This window comes from Delphinapterus leucas, chromosome 3 (genome assembly GCF_059928025.1).
Source record: "Delphinapterus leucas isolate spDelLeu-1000000601 "Yukka" chromosome 3, BTC_Dleu_Yukka2, whole genome shotgun sequence".
Lineage (NCBI taxonomy): Eukaryota > Metazoa > Chordata > Mammalia > Artiodactyla > Monodontidae > Delphinapterus > Delphinapterus leucas.
In genome coordinates, this window is record NC_143131.1 from 160,122,357 (window position 1) to 160,133,598 (window position 11,242).

The following is an 11,242-nucleotide window of genomic DNA, read 5'->3' on the forward strand; positions in this document are numbered from 1 at the left end:
AACCAAAGTATGCACTGAATTCAAGTTTCTTTTTATTCCAATTCTCAGATTCCAAAGTAGATCCAAATGGATTGCAAGGATGACCAAATGAGAGCCCTGCTTAAAATTTCTTCAATTCTTAAAAGCAAAAGCAATTATAGGAAAACCTTTCAGAGAGATCACGTGTGCTTACAAGTGTCTTCTGTGGCCTTTCTCCAAGTTTAACCACCAAGGACTTTGAGAGCTGGCGGGTCTGAGTAACACTGGTGGCTTGCTCTTTTTACCTTAGCAAAACCTGAGCTAAAAAAACACATCAGCTGATGATGACAGCAGAGGGTGGCAAGGCTGAGAACCCAATATTCATTTCCCAGGTGGGTGGAAAGTAAATAAATGTGGTCCCAAAACTAAATGAGGGAGGTCAGAGACTCTCTCCAACCTTACCTGATGGCTTCTGGCCAAAGCATGGAAGTGTCATGGAAAGTGTTGGGTGGTGCATGGGCAAAAAGTGACTTGAGGAGGTTAAAGGAAAAAGTGGGGGGGAGAAGATCTGGGGAAAGCCCTGAATTCCTCACCAAAGGCCAATTTCAGAGGGGAGAAGTGGGGGTTACAATCTATGCTTCAGCCAAGGGTGGTAGTGGGGAGTGAGGAAAAGGATGATGGCTTGGAAGGAGAGCATCATTTAACACACTTAAAGAAAGAAACCAGGGATACAGACAAAGCACCCCACACACCCAGGAGTAGTCCCACAGGCTGTGACATGAAACCTTCACATCTGCTCTAACTAGCCACTCCAAGATGGAGGGCTCTTGCAGGGAAGGAGGGAGGCAGAGGGAGGGAAAGGGGGAGAAGGCAGAGGCCCCAGGCCATGTAATCAGCAGCAAGGTGATTGTGTGATGTGTCTTTTCACATGTGAGTTAGATATGCCCCACCAGTTATGATGGGAATCAATTTAAATATACTTTCTTGACCCCAGAAATTCAACTATTTGGACAGTGGTTACACTTGACAGGTTGGTTTGTTATAGCACAACATATATTTTAAATGGGCAAAAAATTAGTACCATTTACAGTATCTTAAGATAAACTGCCTTTGAATGGGAGCTTCCTTTCCAGTACTTTGAGGTCTATAAGATGTATCTAGAAAATTTAGTACTGTGGAGAATGAAGACTGCTTAAATCAGATGGGTGGGGGTACGGGAGGACCTGTGGCTTCCTTTTTTTTGATTAATTGCTGTGACACTGTCCTTCAGGCAGCTGAGGGAGTTTCATATTTTATTTAGACATCATTAAGCACTGAAGCTGTTGCAGGAAAACTTTGATGCTCTATGAGTTCTGTCATTTTGTTAGCACTGATATGGCTCTTGGGTCCACCACTCCATTAGAATTATTAACTCCATTCATATTAGTTTTTGTTAAAAATCTTACAAAGGTGGGTGCTTCTGGATATTTAGGTCCACATTCTATTTTAAGGCTGTATATTCGGTTTTCATAAATTGTTCTTGGAGTCCTAATTATCATCCCTGTCCATCTTGTAAGTGTCATGTCTTCATCATCTTCTAGACCCCAGCTAACTGTGCCATCTCCTACTCCTTTCTGACCTTCTTTGAGCTCTTCCAACAGTCGGAAATTGTGAGGGACTTTTACTCCTGAGCCTGTGATGGCTGCCATCTTGCTTTGGTGTTGCTCCCTATTGCCATTTTCTTAATTGTTTTGGGTTTGTTTTTGTAGGTCTTTTTTCTTACTTTCCTCTCTTGTTCTCTTCTCTTGTGGTTTGATGACCATCTTTAGTGTGGTGTTTGGGTTGCTTTTTCTTTTTTGTGTGTATATGTGTTGTAGTCTTTACGTTTGCTGTTCCTATGAGGTTTGATATAGCAGTCTAGTCTATATATGTACAAGATTGTTTTATGTTTCTGGTCTCTTTTCCGCCTAGAGAAGTTCCTTTAGCATTTACTGCAGAGCTGGTCTGGTGATGCTGAATTCTTGTAGCTTTTGCTTGTCTGTGAAGCTTTTGATTTCTCCATCAAATCTGAATGAGAGCCTTGCTGGGTAGAGTATTCTTGGTTGTAGCTTCTTCCCTTTCATCACTTTAAATATATCATGCCACTCTCTTCTGGCCTGCAGAATTTCTGCTGAAAAATCAGCTGATAACCTTATGGGAGTTCCCTTGTATGTTATATGTCATTTTTCCCTTGTTGCTTTTAATATTTTTTGTTTGTCTTTAATTTTTGTCAGTTTGATTATTATGTGTCTCAGTGTGTTCCTCCTTGGGTTTATCCTGCCTGGGACTCTCTGTGCTCCCTGGACTTGGGTGACTGTTTCCTTTCCCATGTTAGGGAAGTTTTCAGCTATTACCTCTTCAAATATTTTCTCAGGTCCTTTCTCTCTCTCTTCTCCTTCTGGGACCTCTAAAATATGAATTTTGGTGCAGTTAATGTTGTCCCAGAGGTCCCTTAAACTGTCCTCATTTCTTTTTTTCTTTTTTCTTTATTCTGTTCTGTGGCAGTGATTTCCACCAATCTGTCTTCCAGGTCACTTATCCGTTCTTCTGCCTCATTTATTCTGCTATTGATTCCTTCTAGTGTATTCTTCATTTCAGTTATTGTATTGTTGAACTCATTTGTTTGTTCTTTAGATCTTCTACCTCTTTGTTAAACATTTCTTGTATCTTCTCTATCCTTGCCTCCATTCTTTTTCTGAGATCTTGGATCTTCTTTACTATCATTACTCTGAATTCTTTTTCAGGTATATTGCCTATCTCCACTTCACTTAGTTGTTCTGCTGGGGTTTTATCTTGTTCCTTCATCTGGGGCATATTCCTCTGCCATCTCATTTGTCTAACTTTCTGTGTTTGCAGTCTCTGTTCCGCAGGCTGCAGGATTGTAGTTCCTCTTGCTTCTGATGTCTGCCCCTGGTGGGTGAGGCTGACCTAAGAGGCTTCAGCAGGATTCCTGGTGGGATGGACTGGTGGCTGCCCACTGGTGGGTGGAGATGGGTCTTGTCCCTCTGATGGGTAGGGCCGTGTCAAGGGGTTCATTTAGATGCAGCTGTGGGCTCAGGAAGACTTTAGGCAGTCTGTCTTCTGATGGGTGGGTCTGTAGTCCTTCCCTGTTGGTTGCTTGGCCTGAGGCACTCCAGCACTGAAGCTTTCAGGCTGTTTTGTAGGGCTAGGTCTTGGTGTCATAATGGTGGCCCCCTGGAGAACTCATGCTGATGAGTATTCCCCAGTATCTTCTCCACCTGTGTCCTTGTCCCCACAAAGAGCCACAGCCACCCTCAGTCTCCCCAGGAGACCCTGCAAGACCATCAGGTAGGTCAGGCTCAGGATCCTATGAAGTCACTGCTTTCCCCCTGCTTCCTGGTGTGCACAAGACCTTGTGTGCACCCTCCAAGAGTAGCGTTCCTGTTTCCCCCAGTCCTGTGGAGTTCCTGTGATCAAACTCTACTGGGCTTCAAAGCCAAATGCTCTGGGGGCTCCTCCTCTTGATGCCAGACCCCCAGACTGGGAGCCTGATGTGGGGATCAAAACTCTCACTCCCTTGGGAGAACCTCTGCAATATATTTATTTTCCAGTTTGTGGGCCGCCCTCCCAGCTGGAATGGGATTTGATTGTATCATGAATGTGCCCCTCCTACCATCTCATTGTGGCTTCTTCTTTGTTTGTGATGTAGAATATCTATTTTTGGTAGGTTCCAGTATTTTTTTTCCAATGACTGCTCAGCAGTTAGTTGTGATTTTGGTGTTTTTGTGAGAGGAGGTGAGCTCAAGCCCTTCTACTCTGCCATCTTGTCTCCAACCTCTGCATCTGCTACTCATCACACTAGTTTCCAGAGAGGATGCTGGGCCCTGACAAGGACCTTTATTTGGACCAAATAAGGAGTTGGAATGATGGCAATTGGTGTCATTGTTTTCTTCTTTTTTTTTTTTTTTCTGGCATCTGCATCCAATAAAGAGCCTTAAAAATGTGTCTGTTCCTAAGAACATATAATGCAATCATCCCACCTGTGTGGGGTCAGAAGGGTTGGGGAATGCTAGTCCTCATGCCATCGATTCTCTAGCTTGGTTTGCAAACTGGTAGCACATAAGTGTCATGCAGTTAACAAGAATGCTTCATTTGCCATATATGGTGTTTTTATATACATGTAAAAAACCCAGAAATAGAAAAATTAGAATCACTGGATCAGTAAAATCATATTTAGTAAGAGTTTATTGTGCATGTAAGAACAGTTTGTGAACTGGGAGCTCTCAAACCAGCAGTGGAATGAGGCACAGAGGTATGTTATAGGTCAATTTATATAGTGAAACTGCAGAGGCTGCTTATGCTTTACAATGATTGGTTATATAGCATTAGAGTTTTCTTAGTGATAAAAGATTGGTTAAAAGAAGATACCTCATGCCAATTTTGGGCAACAGTTTAGGTTTCATTTATGATTTTCACAGGCCAGAAGTGGCCCAGTGTTTCGTTTTGTTTTGTTTTGTTTTGTTTTTTTGCGGTACGTGTACCTCTCACTGCTGTGGCCTCTCCCGTTGCGGAGCACAGGGTCTGCTCTGGACGCCCAGGCTCAGCGGCCATGGCTCACGGGCCCAGCCGCTCCACGGCACGTGGGATCCTCCTGGACCGGGGCATGAACCCCTGTCCCTTGCATCGGCAGGCGGACTCTCAACCACTGCACCACCAGGGAAGCCCTGGCCCAGTGTTTTTGCTTACTTCTTTAGAATAAGCTAAATTGTTTCACTTATGTGGCTTAGTGTTTTTTCTGCTCAGGAAATTTTCAAGTTTGCTTTCCATTTTGTATTTTACTTTGTATCTATCTGCAATTATTGTTTATTTATTTGTTTATACACCCATGTAACTGCCATCTCAGGATAGAGGACATTTCCATTATCCCAAACAGTTCCAAGGTGCCACTTCCCAGTTAAACCCAGTTAAATCCCCTTTCTCCAAGGCAAGAACTGTTCTGACATCTACACCACAGCTTAGTTTTGCTGTCCTAGAGCTTCATGTAAATGAATTGTAGATACTCTTTTGTGCCTGACTTCTTTCAGTCAGCATAATGTTTATCATCCATGTTGGTGCATGTACCAGTACTTTGATTCACTTTATTGCTGAGTACTATTCCATTGTATGAATATATCACAATTTATTTGTTTACTTGATGATAAACATTTGGATTGTTTCCAGTTTTGGGCTATTATCAATCAAGTTGTTATACAACTTTCTATGCAATTCTTTTTTTTTTAAATTGAAGTACAGTTGATTTACAATATTGTGTTAGTTTCAGGTGTAAAGTAAAGTGATTTGGATATATATGTCCAATTCTTTTCCATTATAGGTTATTACAAGATATTGAATATAGTTCCTTGAGCTATACAGTGAATCGTTTTTTATTTTATATATAATAGTGTGTATCTGTTAATTCCATACTCCTAATTTATCCCTCTCTCCATTTCCTCTTCGGTAACCATAAGTTTGTTTTCTATGTCTGTGAGTCTGTTTCTGTTTTATAAATAAGTTCAGTTGTACTATTTTTTAGATTCTACATATAATTGATACCATATAATACTTGTCTTTCTCTGTCTGATTTACTTCACTTAGTAGTATAGTCTTTAGGTTCATCCATGCTGCTGCAAATGGTATTATTTAATTCTTTTTTTATGGCTGAGTACTATTTCATTGTGTGTGTGTGTGTGTGTGTGTGTGTGTATATATATATATCAAATCTTTTGTTTTTAACATCTTTATTGGAGTATAATTGCTTTACAATGGTGTGTTAGTTTCTGCTTTATAACAAGGTGAATCAGTTATACATATATATATGTTCCCATATCTCTTCCCTCTTGCATCTCCCTCCCTCCCACTCTTCATATCCCACCCCTCTAGGTGGTCACAAAGCACCGAGCTGATCTCCCTGTGCTATGCGGCTGCTTCCCACTAGCTATCTATTTTATGTTTGGTAGTGTATACATGTCCATGCCACTCTCTCACTTTGTCACAGCTTACCCTTCCCCCTCCCCATATCCTCAAGTCCATTCTCTAGTAGGTCTGTGTCTTTATTCCCATCTTACCCCTAGGTTCTTCATGACCTTTCTTTTTTTTTTTCTTAGGTTCCATATATATGTGTTAGCATACAGTATTTGTCTTTCTCTTTCTGACTTACTTCACTCTGTATCACAGACTCTAGGTCCACCCACCTCACTACAAATAACTCAATTTCGTTTCTTTTTATGGCTGAGTAATATTCCATTGTATATATGTGCCACATCTTCTTTATCCATTCATCCGATGATGGGCACTTAGGTTGCTTCCATGTCCTGGCTATTGTAAATAGAGCTGCAATGAACATTTTGGTACATGACTCTTTTTGAATTATGGTTTTCTCAGGGTATATGCCCAGTAGTGGGATTGCTGGGTCATATGGTAGTTCTATTTGTAGTTTTTTAAGGAACCTCCATACAGTTCTCCATAGTGGCTGTATCAGTTGATGGTTTTCCTTTGTATTATTCTTGAGTTCCTTTCTGTTTGGTTTTTGTGAATCTAATGTATGTTTTGATTTGTGGTTACCCTGGCTTTCAACTATGTTAACATAACTATATCTACTTTCTTTAGACTGGTAGTCATATAAGCTCAAACACATTCTAAAAGATCTACATTTTCTTACTCCCCTCCCCCACATTTTGTGATTTTGATGTTCTATTTTAAATCTTCATGTTTATCCTTTTGCTGGTCATTGTAGTTATAATTATTTTCACAGAATTTTTTTTAATGTATGTATTAGCTTATTTAAATGATCTTAAATCCTTTTATATATTTGCCTTTCCCACTGTAGTTTACCCTTTCACATAGATTCTTGGTTCTTTTCTATTTAGAGAAAACCTTTCAATATTTCTTTTAGGATATGTTTATTCTATATTCTTTTAGCTTTTGCTTATCTGAGAAATTCTTTCTTGCTCTTTTTATTCTAAATGGTGATCTTGCTGGGTAGAGTACCCCAGGTTTCAGGTTTTTTCCTTTCAGGATTTTGAATATATCTTGCCACTCCCTCTGGCCTGCAAAGTTTCTGTAGACAAATCAGCTGATAGCTTTCTGGGGGTTCCCTTGAAACTGACTCTTTGTTTTTCTCTTGCTGCCTTTGGAATCCTCTCTTTAACAACTTTTGCTATTTTAATTATGATATGCCTTGGTGTGTGTCTGCTTGGGTTCATCTTGTTTGGGATCCTCTGTGCTTCCTTTACCTGGATATCTTTTTCCTTCTTTGGGTTTGGGAATTTTCCAGGCAAAATTTCTTCAAATACAGTTTTTTTTTTTTTTTTTGCGGTACGCAGGCCTCTCACCGCTGTGGCCTCTCCCGCTGCGGAGCACAGGCTCCGGACGCGCAGGCACAGTGGCCATGGCCCACGGGCCCAGCCGCCCCGCGGCACGCAGGAGCCCCCCGGACTGGGGCACGAACCCACGTCGCCCACATCGACAGGCGGACTCTCAACCACGGCGCCACCACGGAAGCCCTCTTCAAATACATTTTTAATCCCCTTTTCTCTTTCTTCTTCTTCTGAGATTACTATTATGTGTAGATTGTCATGCTTCATATTATCCCATAAATCTTGTATGTTGATTTCATTTTTAAAAAATTTGTCTTTCTGGGGAATTCCCTGGCAGTCCAGTGGTTAGGACTCCATGCTTCCACTGCCAGGGGCCTGGGTTTGATCCCTCATTGGGTAACTAAGATCCTGCAAGCCACTCGGGGCTGCTAAATGTCTTTCTGTCTGTTCTTTTTTAAAAAAATATTTATTTATTTATTTAGTTGCACTAGATCTTAGTTGTGTCAGGCAGGCTCTTTAGTTGTGGCTTGTAGGCTCCCTAGTTGAGGCACATGGGCTCCTTAGTTGCGGCACATGAACTTTTAGTTGTGGCATGCATGGGGGATCTAGTTCCCTGACCAGGGATTGAAGCCAGGCCCCCTACATTGGAAGCGTGGTGTCTTATCCACTGCACCACCAGGGAAGTCCCCTGTCTCCTGTTCCGATTGGGTGATTTCAATTATTCTGTCTTTTAGATCACTTATTTTTTCTTCTGCATTATTTACTTTGCTATTTATTGCCTTTAGCTCAGTTTTCATCTTGGTAATTGAGTGGTCTAATTTTGAGTGGCCTTTATAGTTTCTAGTTCCTTGTTACAGTGGTCTGCATTTCTAACAATAGTCTTTCTTAATTCCTTCAGCATTTTTATCTCCCTTTTGAACTTGGGGTCTGGTAGACTGGAGAAGTCTGTTTCTTTGTTCTTTCAGCAGATTTCTCTTGTTCTTTTAATTGGGAATAGTTCCTCTGCATTTTCATTTTACTTATATTTCTCTGACTCTGTGAATTTAGGAGAAACAGTTATCTACTGTGGTCTTAAAGGGCTGTTTTCATGTGGGAGCAACCTTGTGTAGACTGTGTGCACCCAATATTTTTGGTGCGAGGGTTGTTTTTGGTGTGGATGCTTGCTATGTCTTTCCTCAGGGTGTGCTGTCCTTGTCCCCTTGATAAGGGGTGTGTTGGTATTGTGGTGACCAGAACCTGCACTGGATGTTGGGCAGGGCCTCCTCTTTGCTCTGTGGTTGTCACATCCCCATTGGGGGCAGGATCTGCTCCCCAGCTGTTGGAGTAGAAGCCCCCAGGTCTGATTCTAAGCTGTAGTGTAAAGTAAGTGGTACTGGAGTGCTCCCTCTGGGAAAGGAACCACTGTGTATTCTTCCCCAGGAGGTGTCTACTGGGATGTGCAACTCTGTGATGCCACCTGCCACCCAGTGTGCACACCCACAAAGATCACTGTTGCTGGCGTTGCCCTCGGGGGCCACCTCCACCATGGTAGTGCCAGAAATTGGTTCAGATAACCCTCAGGCATATGTGTGCACTCACAAAGCTGAGGAGGAAACCCACCAAAGCCATGCCCCTGCATCCACATAGGGATTGCCGGTAATCAGCTCAGATTTCAGCCCCGCCTCCAAGTGTGTATGCCCACAAAGTTCACAAAATCCATGGTGGCCAGAGCCATGCCCAGTCTGAGCATGCTGATAATGAGGCTGCTAAGGTGGACCCGCCCCCCTCCCTTTCCTTGTTGACAATGGGGCTCCTACCGCAGACCTGTGCTTGTCCTGTGTGCACACCCAGTTGTCACCCTGGCCACACTTCATGCCCTTTGGGCTGTCTCTGTGCAGCCAAATCAAATCCTCTCCCTGGGTCTGTTCCCTGAAGCCCCAGTCACTGTGCACACCAACAGGCACATGTCTTGCACTGGGAAGGGTGGTGATGTGACCAGGACCATCTGTGCTGGCCTCTCTTTACCCTGTGGAGCTCAGGTCATCTCCCACACTCTCCTCTCAAGCCTCTGAAGCTCTCTCTCTGTCTGGGTGGACCTCTCAGCTGGTGAAAGAGATTCCTAGGGTTAGGGAACATTTCCTCTTTCACAGTTCCCTCCCAGGGGCACAGTTCCTCTCCTGATTCCTCTTCTTCTCCCTTTCCCCTTCATCCTACCTGGTTATGTGGGGATCGTTCTTGCAGTTTTGGTTGTATGAGATCTTCTGCAGGCTTTCAGTAGGTATTCCATGAGAATTGTTCCACATGTAGATGTATTTTTGATGCATTTGTTGGAGGAGGCCAGCTCCACATCCCTCTACTCCTCCATCTTGATCTACACCTATGCAAGTCTTTTTATGGACATATGCTTTATTTTTTTTGGTTGAATACCTATGGCTAGAATGTTGGGTTATAGGGGAGGTATATGTTCAATTTCCTAAGAAACTGTCAAACTGTTTCTCAAAGTGGTTTTATAATTTTATATTCTCACCAGAGATGTATGACAGTCCCAATTGCTTTATATCCCCTCCAGTATTTGGGATTTTCAGTCTTTTTAGTATTAGCCATTCTAGTGGGTGTGTGGTAATATTTCATTGTTGTTTTAATTTGCATTTCATTTATGAGAATGTTGAACATCTCTTCATGTGCTTATTGGATATTCATGTATCTTCTTTTATGTAATGTCTATTCCAATCTTTTGCCCACTTAAAAATTGGTAACCATTGTAATGGGTCATTTGTCTCCTTATATACTTGTAAGAGTTCTGTATATATTCTGGATATAAGACTTTTGTCAGGTGAATAAATTACAAATATTTTCTCCTCATCTATGGCTTTCCTTTTCACTTCATTAATGGTGTCTTTTGGAGAGTCTATGTTTCTAATTTTTATAAATCAGTTAAAAATTTTATTGTTAGTGCTTATTATATTCTATCTAAGACAACTTTAATTATCCCAAGGTCATGAAGATCTCCACCAACGTTTTCTTCTAGACGTTTTATAGTTTCTTTTTTTTTCATTGACAGAATTCAAAATATAACAATAATTCAATAAATTTTTTTCAATACAGGTATACTAATGAGAAAATGGAATTTTATTTTGGGGATAATATTTTGCTTATTGTGATTCAAAGTTATGTTTCTTATCAAAATCTGTTGCAAATGCTGATCAGTAGTGATATTTTATGTATTTCATTTTTGATAATGTCTCTTCACGTAGATAGGTACTGCTGAGTACTGATACTGTCCATGAGCGTATGATTTTTTCCCATTTAATATTTTTATTGAGATATAATTCACACAACATAAAACTCATTATTTTAAAGTGTACAAGTCAGGGTTTTTCAGCATATTCAATATCTTGTACAACTATCAGCACTATCTAATTCTGGAACACTTCCATCAACCCCACAGAGAAACCCTGTACTTAGTAGTCAGTCTCAATTTTCCCCTTTTCTCATTCCTTGGCAACTACTAATCTACTTTCTGTCTCTATCGATTTACCTATTCTGGACATTTCATATAAACAGAATCATAAAATCTGTGGCTTTTTATGTCTGGCTTCTTTCATTTAGGATAATGTTTTCAGAGTTCATCCACATTGTAGCATGTGAAAGTACTTCACTCTTTTTTATGGATGAATAATATTCCATTGTTTGGATATGCTATGTATTGTTTAGCCATTCATCAGTTGTTGGACATATAGGTTTTTTCCACTTTTTGCCTATTATGAATAATGCTGCTATGAACATTCATGTACAAGTTTTTGTGTGAAAATATGTTTTAAGTTTTCATTGGTATATTCCCTGAAATGATTGAGTCGTATGGCAACTCTGTGTTTAAATGAAGAAGTACCACACTGTTTTCCACAACAGCCAAATCATTTTACATTCCCACCAGCAAGGCACAGGATTCCAGTTGTTCTACATACTTGCCA

The 11,242-nt window shown here is 41.0% G+C and overlaps 1 pseudogene; it reads right to left on the bottom strand.

The window, feature by feature from the left end:
• Positions 1–556: 556 nt before the first annotated feature.
• Positions 557–2,926, bottom strand: LOC149749878 (ubiquitin-conjugating enzyme E2 variant 1 pseudogene; annotated as a pseudogene).
• Between the last annotated feature and the right edge of the window lie 8,316 nt (positions 2,927–11,242).